The sequence below is a fragment of the Spea bombifrons genome, chromosome 4, assembly GCF_027358695.1.
Source record: "Spea bombifrons isolate aSpeBom1 chromosome 4, aSpeBom1.2.pri, whole genome shotgun sequence".
NCBI lineage: Eukaryota > Metazoa > Chordata > Amphibia > Anura > Pelobatidae > Spea > Spea bombifrons.
Genome location: NC_071090.1, coordinates 54,395,892 through 54,412,013, shown reverse-complemented (window position 1 = coordinate 54,412,013; position 16,122 = coordinate 54,395,892).

Sequence of the window (16,122 nt, the reverse complement as noted above, 5' to 3'; positions counted from 1 at the left end):
ATCTTAGTCTTGGTAATTATCTTTTGGGTTTATTTGTAAGCCATGGGGTAAAGTAGCAGTTCTTTGCCCTAATATAACTATTTTAGCCTGTTTAAAATATGTACAATTAGTACAGGGCCCTGATCATAAGCATATTAATAGTAGTCCATACTCATACTCAGCAGGACAGACAGCACACCATGTCACACCACCGACGATGAAGAATAATGTTATGTTAAACTGAATTTTTGTCTCTGTGCCTATGCTGTTTTCGTCATGTATTGCATCAAATGGGTTGAACACAGTGGTAAAGGCAATCATCAAATTAGGATTGTATTTGTATTATACTGTCTTATAGATGTCATCATCTGTGCTTGGAGATATTTATCTCACAGTAGTTCATATATTTCTATAGCTTATTAAAACATTAGTACAATGTTTCATATCTAAAGAAAATACTTTTTGGTAAGGCCAGATTTAATATTAATAACGGCTACTTGTTGAATAAAATAAATATTGGATACCCTTAGTAATGATTGTATTAGGTATGAAAAGTTCACAGGGGCGATTCTCAGAAGCGCTGAGATAAGCTTGTGTGCCTCTGCGTTCTGAATTCACTACCAGTCTCACAGTTTTCAAAACAAAATGAAAGGGCAGGTGGTGTTAACCTGCAAAATACAACTGAGAATAAAAATATAAGGCAGCAACAGTGATATTATTGCCTAAAAAACAAGTACTAGAAAGTTGCAAGAAAATGTTTTATTTGTTTAGAAGAAAAGGGCAGGGAAAAAAAACACCTACAGTTTATTTATAGCAAAGTTACATTTGTATGATAAACAATAAACAGCAACCACACAACTATAGTGGATTAAATGAAGTACAATAAACATACAGCTGGCTAGTTCTTATTTTCCACTTCAGTGTTTACCGAGAGATGGAAAAAGCAGATATTGTGTTATCTGTTATTGTGTAAAGAGGCAATCCCACTGAGAAATACAGTGATTTTACTCTCCACAAGACAGGCAGTGGAACACACACATCCTTCTAAATTCTTAATGTTCCGCTGAAGGATTGAAGTTACTCCACTGAACATTTTATAGTTAATTTAACCATTTAAGTGGCGATCATGTAGGTGATACATGTTCGGCCAAAACATCTCCTGCTTACCAGTATGTACGCACTGCATACCCAGCACCAGCCTGCTCCCCTACCCTAGCTCATGCAAGAGTTGCAGTAGGTCTGAGGCCTTCCTTGTGCATGTGTAGCAATTCATTTCAATTCAAGTGGAGAGGGTCACTTTAATGAAGCTACTAGAGTAGGGTTAGACATAATTGTTGTAGTATGCATTAAATAATTGTACTATGTTATCTTAGCTTGAGCTGTCAACAAGCTTTGCTCAATGCTGTTTTACATTTACTTACTTTTTTGGCACTCGTGGCACATAACTATGTAAGCAGAACTTTTCCTATACATTAAAAAAGGATTGTTAACTTGTTTAGAAAGGCACTGACCTATTATCTAAGCCCAGAGGGACACCATTGTTTACATAATATTATGGCTAGGGGCTCATGTATATGGCTTCAAACTTCCTAAATAATTCCTTCTTTGTCAAGTTGTTTGAAGCATTAACTGTTTTTTCTATGTGATCCAGCAATACAAACATGGCCCAATACATGACCCACTGGACAGGTTTAAAGAAGCACACTTTCTCTTGATAAAGGTTATGTCAAGAAAGCTTTACTCCCTTCATCTTATTGATAAACTGCGTAGGGACTACAATCATCTATGCAGAAAGCATACAACTATATATAAAACAGACTTTCTTGATTTCCCTTTATGAACATGTTAAAACTTGTATGGGCACAACAATGCAGATGACATCTTTAACAATATTACCTTTCTTAGGTGACCTCAAAAGATGTCATGCAGAAATACAAAAAAAGATGTTACAGTAATTATTCAAATTCTTCACCCAGAACAATGATACATATATATCTCTCATACACTCACTGGCCACTTTATTAGTACACCTGTTCAATTGCTTGTTAATACAAATAGCTAATCAGCCAATCACATGGTAGCAACTCAATGCATTTAGGCATGTAGACGTGGTCAAGACAACTTGGCAAGTATAAACCAAGCATCAGAATGGGGAAGTAAGGGGATTTAAGTGACCTTGAACCTGGCATGGTTGTTCGCCGTCAGGATTTAAAGATCCGTAGGAGCGACTCTTAGAGCGGGTAGACCAATGGTCTCCCCAGGCTGAGTTTGGCCGTCAGGAGTTAAAGGTCTGTACGAGCGACTCTATTGGTCGCCGGCAGGGGGCTCTTCTGACATTAACCAATGAAGAGCAGCTGCATTTCATTGGTTGATGGCAGAGGAGGTCCCTGCCAGCGACCAATAGAGTTGCTCGTAGGGACCATCAAAATCCTGGCGTCAAACCTGCTGCGTACCGCTACCGCGTTAACCCCATATAAACCCCTTCTAAAAACACAGCAAAGACGAAGGGAAAAAAAAGAACATGAAGAATGTACAGGAACATTCGCCTGAAGCAAACACAGGAACGGGCGAATATTCGTAGAATACGAAGATTTTTTTCTCCACGAAGATGAACACAAAGAGTTGGCCAGCCCCCAAGTCTAATACACAGTATTAAGAGCTAAGGGAATGCAGACTTCTGAACAGGGGTAATTTCATTTTTTTCTTTGTTGCTATGTTTTGTTTTATAATTTTGAATTTCTGTTACATCCTAACAGAAATGCTCGCTTGTATTTTCTTTAAAAATGGTACATATGTTACCAATTCTCCAAGGGTATGCTTATGAGAAATTTCTGTTGTTCCATTAATAAACCAAATATGCTCCTATTACAGCATTTTACAACAGAACTTTATAAGATGTTTGATGTGGTAAGTAACCCATAAGAATATACTAGATCCTATGTTTTTTTTGTATTTTCCATTGTCTATTATCATCTATCTCTAAATTGGAACATAATGAGGTGAGTGTATGACCATCAACAAGTAGGCAATTTTCATTAACAGATATAAAAAGTAATTGAGTGGAAACTTTCCATAAACCTCAATTGAAAAATGGAAAAATGTCGGGTAACATATCTGAGGTATATTCGCCTTTTACCTCCCAAATACAGTGGGGCAAAAAAGTATTTAGTCAGCCACCAATTGTGCAAGTTCTCCCACTTAAAAAGATGCGAGAGGCCTGTAATTTTCACCATAGGTACTCTTCAACTATGAGAGACAGAATGGGGGGAAAGAATACAGGAAATCACATTGTCTGATTTTTAAAGAATTTATTTGCAAATTGTGGTGGAAAATAAGTATTTGGTCAATAACAAAAGTTCATACCAATACTTTGTTATATACCCTTTGTTGGCAATGACAGAGGTCAAACGTTTTCTGTAAGTCTTCACAAGGTTTTCACACACTGTTGCTGGTATTTTGGACCATTCCTCCATGCAGATCTCCTCTAGAGCAGTGATATTTTGGGGCTGTCGCTGGGCAACACGGACTTTCAACTCCCTCCAAAGGTTTTCTATGGGGTTGAGATCTGGAGACTGGCTAGGCCACTCCAGGACCTTGAAATGCTTCTTACGAAGCCACTCCTTCGTTGCCCGGGCGGTGTGTTTGGGATCATTGTCATGCTGAAAGACCCAGCCACGTTTCATCTTCAATGCCCTTGCTGATGGAAGGAGGTTTTCACTCAAAATCTCACGATACATGGCCCCAGGTATGGTGTTCATTGGATGCAACTTAGCATTCTTTCTCCTCCAAACACGACGAGTTGAGTTTCTACCAAAAAGTTCTACCTTGGTTTCATCTGACCATATGACATTCGCCCAATCCTCTTCTGGATCATCCAAATACTCTCTAGCAAACTTCAGACGGGCCCGGACATGTACTGGCTTAAGCAGGGGGACACGTCTGGCACTGCATGATTTGAGTCCCTAGCGGCGTAGGGTGTTACTGATGGTAGCCTTTGTTACTTTGGTCCCAGCTCTCTGCAGGTCATTCACTAGGTCCCCCGTGTGGTTCTGGGATTTTTGCTCACCGTTCTTGTGATCATTTTGACACGACGGGGTGAGATCTTGCGTGGAGCCCCAGATCGAGGGAGATTATCAGTGCTCCTGTATGTCTTCCATTTTTGAATAATTGCTCCCACAGTTGATTTCTTCACACCAAGCTGCTTGCCAATTGCAGATTCAGTCTTCCCAGCTTGGTGCAGGTCTACAATTTTGTTTCTGGTGTCCTTCGACAGCTCTTTGGTCTTGGCCATAGTGGGGTTTGGAGTGTGACTGTTTAAGGTTGTGGACAGGTGTCTTTTATACTGATAACAAGTTCAAACAGGTGCCATTAATACAGGTAACGAGTGGAGGACAGAGGAGACTCTTAAAGAGGATGTTACAGGTCTGTGAGAGCCAGATATCTTGCTTGTTTGTAGGTGACCAAATACTTATTTTACCGAGGAATTTACCAATGAATTAATTAGAAATCCTACAATGTGATTTCCTGTATTCTTTCCCCCCATTCTGTCTCTCATAGCTTAAGTGTACCTATGGTGAACATTACAGGCCTCTCTCATCTTTTTTAGTGGGAGAACTTGCACAATTGGTGGCTGACTAAATACTTTTTTGCCCCACTGTAACCATACAACCCCGGGCATGGGGGTATCATTGTACTCAGGAGATGGTACCGAACACATATTGACATGTTGTTTTACAGTGACATATACAAGGAGTGGTACATTTATACCTGAAGTACAATGTATGTGGAGGGGGGCACAAAAGAAATACGAATTTTGACAAAGGCTGGTGGTAACAGTGCATGAAAAGGGTTAAAATACCAGCATTTAAAAATATCATGGGGTGTCTAGTTTTCAAACATACCGTATTTGCTCGATTATAAGACGAGGTTTTTTTCAGAGCAAATGCTCTGAAAAATACCCCTCGTCTTCTAATCGGGGTCGTCTTCTAATCAGACCTCAAATAGAGGTCTGATTAGGAGACTAAGATCCAGATCCCCCGCACCGCTGCAGGGGACCTGGATCCTCCTGTCTCACCCGACCCCCCCCATCATACACACACTTACCGGTGCTTCCTGCTGTGTTGCCGGGGCAGTGGGTTGACGTCTACGCGATCCGCGTAGACAACGTCCGCTGCAGCCGGAAGGAGGTGTGGCTAGCAGCGGGGGTTGTCTGCGTCCGTCGCATAGATCTTCCCCGACTGTCAGAGATCAGAGTCTCTGATCTCTGACAGCCGGGGAAAGTATACGTGACGGACGCATACAAACCCCCGCTGCTAGCCACACCTCCTTCCGGCTGCAGCAGAAGGCGACGTCAACCCGCTGCCCCGGCTGGAAGCACTGGTAAGAGAGGGGGGAGAGCGGGGGAAGGGGGGAGTGTGTGTGTGTGTGTGTGTGTTAGTTAAATGGGGGTATAGGGTGTGTGTGTGTGTTAAATGGGGGCATAGGGCATTTCTGGAGTGGCGTTAAGGGGGCATTTAATAGAGCACTCTGCCTCCTGAAATGCCTTATACCTCCCTATATGCCACTCTGCCCCATAATATGCATTTTAACCCCCTAAATGCCAGAATGGGATATAGGGGTATAAGGCATTTCTGGAGGCAGAGTGGCACATAGGGGGTCAAAAGGCATACCATGGGGCACAGTGGCATATAGAGGGTTAAAAGGCATATCATGGGCCACAGTGCCATATTGGAGTGGCAAGCCTGGGGGCAGATGTGCGCAACTGGGGGACAGGTTGGAAAAACTTTTTTCCTTTGGGTCGTCTTATATTCAGGCTTTTTCTTTTTTTCCTAAGTTAATATTCAGATTTTGGGGGGTCGTCTTATAATCAGGGTCGTCTTATAATCGAGCAAATACGGTATATAGTTCTATGGGGTAAATTGGAATTGACCAGCTTCAAAAGTGTCCCAAATAAGACATGGGGGCACGATGACAACACGTCAAAATTCCAGTTTGAAAAATGCACACTTCCTAAATGCAGCCTTTTAGCCCACAAACAACTCAAAAAACCCATGCATGGTTGGTATCACTGGACTTAGGAGATGTTGCTAAATGCATACTGTGGTGTTGTTTGGCTGTGGCATATACCAAGAGATGTAAATTCATACCTGAAGTACAATGTGTGTGGAAAAAAACCCCACAAACAAATACTACTAAAAACTTTGATAAAGGCTGGTGGTATAATGTGTGTATGAAAAGGGTTAAAATGCCAGCACTTGAAATACCCTGGGTGTCTAGTTTTCAAAAATATATAATTTGATGGGGTAAATTGAACTGAGCTGCTTCAAATATCTCCCAAATAGGATATGTGAGGATATGTTTTCTAATTTCAAAAAATATACACTTCACAAATGAGGCCTTTTGGTCCCCAAACAACCCAACAAATCACTGTACTCAGGAGATGTGTTGGTGTGTTGTTTGACAGTGACATATACCAGGAGCTGTAAATTCATACCAAAATGTAGGTTAAAACAAAAATGCATATAAATTACTACCACGGCTAGTAGGAGAAATAGTGCCTGGAAAGAGTTAAAAGACCAGTATTTGAAATACCCTGGGGTATTTTCAAACTAATATGGTTTGATGGGGAAAATTGTATTAGCCGCCTTTAAAGATGTCCCAAATAGGACATGTGGCAGAATAACCAGATTTGGGGAAAACAGCTACTTGTGCTTATTGCCTTATAACTTGCAAAATAAAAGCAAAAAAAACATTGGGTATTTCTAAACTCAAGTCAAATAATAGAATCTATTTAGCAGGGTTTTTTCATTAAAAAGATAAGTCAATAGATAAGTCAATTATCTTTCAAGTAAAAGTCAGAAAAAGTTAGTTTTTCTAAATTTTTGACCATATTTTGACCAAGTTTTTTATAGTAAATTATATGATACAATCAAAATAATGGCACTTAAATAAAGCCCTTTCTGTCCTGAAAAAAGAATATATAACTTGTGTGGGCAGTGAATGAGAAAGGAGAACATTACAGCTAAACACAAGCACCGCAGAAATGTTAAAACAGCCATTGTCACGAAGGGTACAAAAAAATAAAATCAACAATTGTCATGAGTGGGTTAAAGGCCACTTGAAGGTTTCAATTTTACATCATGCATTTTTGACCACTAGGGGAGGAAGTTCAACTAGCCCTTACTATTCTGTCAGTCGTCAGAATCTTTCCTTGCATCACAGCTTTGAAAAAAAGAAAATATCCAGTGAGCGGCAGTTGTGTGGACGAAAATGCCTTGTTGATGTCAGAGGTCAGAGAATGGGGAGACTGGTTTGAGATGACAGAAAGGCAACAGTTACTCAAATAACCATTCGTTACAACAAAGGTATGCAGAATACCATCTCTGAAGCACAACAGTCGAACCTTGAAGCAGAAGGGCTACAGCAGCAGCAGACCACACCGGGTACCACTCCTGTCAGCTAAGAACAGGAAACTGAGGCTACAATTCAGACAGGCTCATCTAAATTGGACAATAGCAGACTGTAAGAACGTTGCCTGGTCTGATGAGTCAGACTTTGGCATAAACAACATGAAAGCATGGATCTATGCTGCCTTGTATCAACGGTTCATGCTGGTAGTGGTGGTTTAATGGTGTGGCCGGCATTTTCTTGGCACACTTTGGTCCCCTTAGTACCAATTGAGCATTGTTTAAACGAGACAGCCTACCTGAGTATTGTTGCTGACCATGTCCATTCCTTTATGACCACAGTGTACCCATCTTCTGGTGGCTACTTCCAGCAGGATAATGCACCATGTCACAAATCTCACATCATCTCAAACTGGTTTCTTGAACATGACAATGAGTTCACTGTACTCCAATGGTCTCTACAGTCACCAGATCTCAATCCAATAGAGCACCTTTGGGATGTATTGAAAAGGGAGATTCGCATCATGGATGTGCAGCCGACAAATCTGCAGCAACTGCGTGATGCCGTCATGTCCATAAGTATGCCATGAAGAATGAAGGCAGTTCTGAAGGTAAAAGGGGGTCCAACCCGTTACTAGCAACGTGCACCTAAAAAAGTGGCCATTGAGTGTATATAATTTTCAAACATTACTGACCAGCACAAGGTGCAATATGTGGAATGTTTAAGGTCACGGAAGACAATTTCTCAATCATGCATCCTATACACAGCTAGGTGCCACTTTCCCTGCACTGGTCAGCAATATGTGAAAATTCCTTGTCTTGAAAAATATGTTATCAAGCTACTGCTTAGATTAAAGCAAGGGTTTCAAATCCCAGACTGCAAGGGCTAAAATCAAGCTAGATTTTCTTGATATCCTAGCAAGAGCACTGGCCACCTAATCAAAATTGTGATTAAATCAACAGTAATGGATTAAATCAATTGTGTTAAAAGAAATGATTTACTAAAATCTGTTTATGGCCTTCAAGGGCTAGAATTTGACATGCTTTACTAGGGAAACAGGACTGTGATGACCATATGCATATTTTTTTGAGAATATCCACCTCTCTTTTTCTATAAGGCAATGCTAAGCATAACCTGTCATCATTTAAAGTCCTCAATATAAACAGTATAGTCCAAATAAAGATACACAAACCAGTGTCCCCATACCTATTAAATTGTGCATTGTAACACACAGACTCATGCATTTCCCCTTTCCATTCATTTTGTCCAATTTTTATCACAATTGTCAGCAAACCAAATAGCAAACCAACAAGTTTTATGAAAACAAGACTTATTATAGACAGGGGTTGCCTGTGAATTATTCTTACATGCTCTTGTTCAAAACACAGCACGACTATATTACATTATGTAATATATACATAAATTATTGTCATACAGTGCAAAACAATCAATTCTCTGGTATTTGCATGTGTAGAGTTTTGCCTTTCACATGTACAGTGACATTGCAATGAGAATCAGTTCCTTAAAAAATGTCATGGAGATAACAAATGAAATTTCTAGGAACTGAAGAGACATTAAACCTGTAAAAGAATAACTCCACTCAATGAAGTCAATGTGCAAACCGGGTTTGTCAAAGATGATTAGTGAGCTCTTCTTTTAAGAAAACAGTAAACCTGAACTTCTTTCTTGCTACCTCCTATCATCAATTTCAATGCCAACGCAGAATACCAAATCGAGTTCTGAAATCAACTAGTTCAACGAGTTCTAAAACAATTAGTACAGAAAAAGTTCTATAGATGTCTACACATGCAGTTATGTGGATTGTGTCTTCAAGCAATATGATTTCATGGGTATGGTGAATACTTATAATAATTATTGATATATGCCTTGTGTAAAGTTATTATTGTGCATTAAAACAATGTAATAGATTTGGAAATCATTTGCAAAGGATTGCCTTGTTTTGTAAAAATGGAATACATTTTCTAATAATCAAATTGATGAAAAATTGAGCCAGTTTTGTCACACGTTGATGTGTCTGGAAGATGGACGTATAATATTTGAAATAATAATAATAATAGTGGCGTATGGATGACACAAGATATTATTAATTAATGTATTGCATGAAGTTATAGGGTAGAATATATGTGCATTGGGCATCTTTGCCTTGAGTGGAATTTTATATTGGTACAATGTGCACAGGAGACTTGAGGTTACTTGGGATCATCCAATGTTTCAGTAACATTGAAAGTGTGAATCAAACAATAAATGGAACAACAGAGCCACCGATAGGCCATTATTGAAAATTGCACCTAAACTATTTTAAATCCCTGCTGAGTGATCGTATGTACAGTTTAAATCATAGAGTAATATTTGATGATTTACATATAGTCTTCAGTCATTTATATTATAGGTAAAATCCTGCCATTTTCTTTTTGCTTTAGTCCTTTATACACTATAAGACACAAAACAAAGAAAGTGCTGCTCAAAATTTACAAAAGACCACAATGTGTGTGAAAATTAAAGAATACTTAAATTCATCTAAGTGGACTCTTCAATAGGTTCCTCTGTTGGAAAGCCCATAGAGCCCCTTCTGGGGAATGGAATGGAGTTTCTTCTTTGTAATAGGAAAATACTTTAAGGCTCCTGTGGAGAGGACCGGAATAGTTCCGTTCTGTAGCAGTGACAGCTTGGTTCTCACAAGATTGCTTTGTGTCCACTTCCTCAATGGATGTATTCAGCACAACGCGTTTCACCAATTGGCCTCCTCAGGAGCCCATGTAGTTTAAGTCTGTTTCATCCCAATATTTTACCTGTTTGGTTTTCCATTGTTAGGGGATGTTGGTTTTGTGTTTATTTGTACCGCCTTGGTGCATACACTAGTGTTATTAATGGTTACACTACTGTTAATGATTACATTTATTCGGGTTTGTAATTCTGTGGGTGTCCTTTCTTGGACTAATTTTTAACTATTTTTTTATTGAACTGAATTAAATTATTTTGGTTAATACTAGTAAAAGGGTGTAGTAAGATCGGTCCATGTGGCCATGGCACATATATTAAATGATGCTGAATTCAGAATTGCCAATTCTGTGAAACTCGTGTGAAACTCATACACCCTTGCTTAATCATATCACCTGGTTTTGAAATCCTGAATTTTTACCAATTCCTGAATACATATTCACATTTCGTGATGTAAAGACTCAAATCTTAATCAGACACTGGTCTCATCTTAAATACAGGATAGCTCCAATGCATGTTTAAATGTCCTCACTGTTTTAGCCTCTACTGCCCCTGGTGGAAGGATTTTCCAGTTATATACCAACATCAAATGGTCAAACTTTTATATCCTACATCTCGAGTATACTAATGATATTCAGTCACACTTTAAGTGGCGGCTTGAGTGAGGAACACATGCCAAGCAGGACAGTGAGGTGGGTGCTGGGGTGCTGTCCTGGGATAGCCTCTCAGTAAAATAAATGGCAATCAAGTCATCAAACGCACTTTAATGCATATGATAGCTGAGGTCACTTTAAATGTATACGAATGCATGGGTGGATTCTGCAGAATACCTCCCATATGAATTTACCCCTTTCCCCACCAGATTATTTCCATGCAAGATATGTTTTTGGCAGAACACACCTCCCTGCACATGATATATCATGGCAAACTCATGCACAAAAAGTCCTACCATTGATTTCAATTGGAGCATTTTACTACCATCGGTTAATCGGAGTAGTGGAACATCGGGACACAACAAGGGTGGGGACCTGCAGATACCGTTTCTCCTTAAAGTAGCTATTTTATTTCTCCAAATTTGAACAATGCATGTGAAAGTACCTACAAACTTTGATTAGGGTAACCACCAGGTAACCCCTCATCTTTCAAAGTGGGGGGAAAAGTATCCTATTTGAGTTTGATTGCTCTACTTGATATAGTAACATTTAGCGAATACTTTTCTGGGCTCACTGCCAACATAGTTTATGACCCCTTTATTTTGCTATACTGTTACTCTATCCTTGCCTTCAGGCATCATTGTTTTGGCTCCTTTTGCTACATTACTTTCAAGGTTTTAACCTTCTTCAATTATGGTCTCTGGGCTTCTTTTTAGCTGCTATAGCCTATTTGATTTTGTGACTGATTTTATGGCTACAATAATTAGGTAGATACAGATCTTTTTTAATATTCTCTTTAACTGAATTGATATCTAAAAAGGATACTACTTAAACATTTATGGTGGCTTTCTGTTCTCATTACTTATTTTATTGTGTTCATATTTCTTGACTATCCCTTTATTTTGTGTAAGTCGTTCAATTGCTTTAAGTAATTTTAAATGTTGCTTTAGCTTTGTATATAGGGACACATGGAATATTACATTTAAAAAAAATGTATTGTTCACACCAACCAAGTTGAGACATACAAACATAGAATTTGACTGCGGATAAAATTAGCCTTGGTCTTTTCTTAGATTCAGGATAGCTTTATGTCTATCTCATGCATGTTTAAATTCCCTTAACACTTCTGATAAGAAGCTCTTCCACTCACCTACAACCTTTTCAATAAAGTAAAGTTTCCTTACTTTGCATCTCAACATACATAGCTCTGGTTTAAATTGTTTTTTTCTTCTAATATTTCTCCTCCTTTGTGATAAACTTCCCTCCTGTACTTTGTTAATTCCCTTTAAGTATTTAAGTGTCAAGACTCCTCTCTCTCTTCTCTCCCCCAGCTATATACTCTATATAAGTATGTGGACATCCCTCCTATATATTGAGTTCATTCAGCCACACCTATTGCTAACAAATGTATAAAATCAAGCACATAGGCGGCCATCTCCATAGGCAAATATTGGCAGTAGACTGAAGAGCTCTGTGACTTCTGTGGTACTGTAATCGGAGGTCAAAAGTCAGTCCATAAAATGTCTGCCATTCTATTATTGTGAAGTGTAAGTGTCCAGGAGTAGCAACAGCTCACCCATGAAGTGGTAGACCAGGCACACTCACACAATGGTGTGAAGAGTCCTGAAGGACATAGCATGTAAAAATCGCCTGTCCTGTGTAGTGTCACTCAGTACAGAGTTCCAAACTACCTCTAGAAGCAACATCAGCACAAGCGCTGCGCATCTGGAGCTCCATGAAATAAGTTTCCAACAAACAGCTGTATACAAGTCAATGATCTATGAACGACACCAAGCGTCACCTGGAGTGGTGTAAATACACCGCCACTGGACTCTGGAGTAGTGGAAATGTGTTCACTAGAGTGACCAATCCCGCTTCACTGTCTGGAAGTCTGATCAACAAATCTGGATTTGGTGACGGAAGGAAAACGCTATGTACTGGAATGCATAGTACCTGCTATAAAGTTTGGTGGAGGAGGAATGGTGTAGGGCTGTTTTTCAAAGTTTGAGCTAGACACTGTTGTTCTATTGAAGGGTAATGTTAATGCTACAGCATATAGAGACATTTTAGACAATTATTCTTCACATTATTATTCGCATTATTCTGTGGAAGGACATTTCCTATCGGTGCCTGAAGTGCCCCTGGGCACAAAGCAATGTCCATAAAGACATGCAGGGGTGGACTGACACCATTATTATTATTATTTATTGTTTTATATAGCACCATCAAATTCTGTAGCGCTGTACAATGGGTGGACAGGACAAAACAAGTAGTATGTAACATACAAATTTGACTTACAGAGACAACAGGTGAGGAGGGCCCTGCTCAAACGAGCTTACATCATGGGCCCCAGGCAACAAAAAGTCATGGACTTCCCTGTGGCCATGCCCTTCCCTTAGCCATGCCCTATTATGAACACACATCTTAATTATAACTTTGAAATAGCTTAAAAAAATAATTTGCAGTTTTCACAAAAAAATAAATTAAATATACTGTATTGGCTCGATTATAGGCCGCACCCAATTATAGGCCGCACCAGGGGCGTACCTAGAGTATTTGGCACCCGGGGCGGATCCTGTATGTGGCACTCCCACACACACACACGCACACTTTAAAACTACCTGGCCGAAACTGAATATGACCTCCCCACACACCATAAAAAAATCTAACACTTTTATTTAAAGTAAGTAACACACCAAAATAGGACAAAACAATTAAATAACAATATATATATATATATATATATAATTGTTAACAGCAATCACATTCCTATCATGCCCAGGCATACCCAGATTCCAGGAGGCACTCGCAGACTTGGCATGATAGGAGTATGATTGCCCTATCTACCCCTTCTCGCTCCCTTCTGCCCTATCTACCCCTTCTCATTCCCTTCTCCCTATCTACCCCTCCTAACTATCTACCCTCTCCCTCTTTGAAGTTCACTTACCTTTCAGGAGTCCTGCAGTGGGGGTGCAAGGCCTCTGTCTCCCAGCTCTGCCACTGTATGGAACAGTATAGAGTGATGGGAGTTATGATGTACTTTAGAGCATAATTATATAATGAAAAATACATTGGAAATGGTACAGCATAACACCCATCACTCTCACACACCTACCAATCCACACGTATACCAATCCACACATATACCAATCCACACGCATACCAATCCACACGCATACCAATTCACACACATACCAATCCACACACACATACCAATCCACACACATACCAATCCACACACACATACCAATCCACACACATACCAATCCACTCACATATACTAATCCACACACATATACTAATCCACACACATACACTAATCCACACACACATACCAATCCACACACACATACCAATCCACACACATACCAATCCACACACACATACCAATCCACACACATACCAATCCACACACATACCAATCCACACACATACCAATCCACACACACATACTAATCCACTCTCACTGTCACTCTCACTGAATGCTTTCCTACCTTTCCTCTTTTCTCCTTACAGCTCCTTTTCCTGCTCTTCGCTCCTCTTCTTCTTCAGTTCTTCTGTCTACTTCCGAGGGCACGGGGTTCCGAGGGCACGGGGTTCAGAGGGCACGGACAGCGGTGGGCGCGGCTTCAGTGTTGTGCGCCGGGATCTGACAACAAACCCCGGCGCACAACAGCTGTTGCCGCGCGGATCGCAAGGGAGCGGTATTGGAGGTCTTTAACAGACCTCCGGCTCCCTTGAGTGATTTTAAGCCGGGTTCAAGGGAGATCCTTGAACCGGCTTAAAATCACTCAAGGGAGCCGGTGATCTGTTAAAGACCTCCGATACCGCTCCCTTGCGAGCCTGCTCCTCCAGCGGCGGACAATACTGTCCGTCTCTGGAGGGGTGCTGGGTGCCGGCAAGTTGGCACCCCCCTGATGAGCGGCACCCGGTGTGGACCACCCCCCGCTAGGTACGCTACTGGGCCGCACCCTAAAAGTTAGGTGCTTTTTTAAAGAAAAAAATGTTATTCTTAGAAAAAAACACAACAGTGTAATAGATATGCTGCCACTCTGCTCCCCCGAGATATGCTGCCACTCTGTGTCCCCCCGAGATATGCTGCCACTCTGTGTGTCCCCCCCTGAGATATGCTGCCACTCTGTTCCCCGAGATATGCTGCCACTCTGCTCCCCGAGATATGTTGCCACTCTGTGTCCCCCCCGATATGCTGCCACTCTGTGTGTGTGTCCCGAGATATGCTGCTACTCTGCCCCCCCTAGACTTACCAATGCAGACTCCCAGGTGTCTTGCGGGGCTGGCGGGGAACATCTACGCAATACGCGTGTACAACTTCCAGTGCCGACACTTCCACCATGGGAAGTGCCGGCAAGGGAGATTGTCAAAGTGCATCATGCAGACATTCACCAGCCGCGGCGATGCAAGCATCAACAACCTCCTCTGCCGGCACGTCTGCACGATGTGCTTTAACAATCTCCCTTGCCGGGACTCCCCCCGTGGAAAGTGCTGGCAGGGAGGCTGTCTCAGCGTATCGGAGAGTATGATGCAGGTCCCCTGCGGGGGATCTGTATCCTAACCCTGCTGCATGTCCCGGGGCGTCAGGCGATGCGAATTGCGCATTCCTGCGCTAAACTCTGAATATAGGCCGCACCCCCACTTTATAGAATTAAAGTAGGGGGGAAAAGTGCGGCCTATATTCGGGCAAATACGGTATATTAAATAATATGGGCAGCCATTGAAAAATTCAACAATGTTGTACAAGTAAGCTTAAACACATAAATATATAAATACAGAAACTCAACCTGAAAAATGTAAAAGTGAATATATATATATACTATCACTGTAAACAAGAACTAAACCTTGGAAGTACAAAGGCTCACTGAAAGCATATTAAGTTTTTGACACAGAGTAGGTCTTCTCAAATAGAAATGTTTTACCAAATATGAATTCACCAACTATTAAAAACCTGAACGTGTACCCTAAAACTTACAGGAGAAGAGCAGTAGATTTGGGCTGGCTAATCTTTCGGACTATATTATTTTGCCTATTGTTATACTAGGCTACAGAGTCAATATGGATGGTTGTATGTTCTCAGTTTTCTCCATAGAGATATTGTATACGCCACAAAATATGGATACTCTGTTCTGCTATATTTTATCGGGATGTTACTGTTTTTTTTTCATTAATGGGGACCACCTCCTTTCTGTGATGATTGTTTTATTGTTGTACTCATGTCTACTGGTACATTGTGCGCCTTTTTATATATATACATTTATAATACAAAATTAATGCATTTTAAGTGGAAGAAAAATGTATTTAATAAACTAAATAAGTTTAAATAAATAAC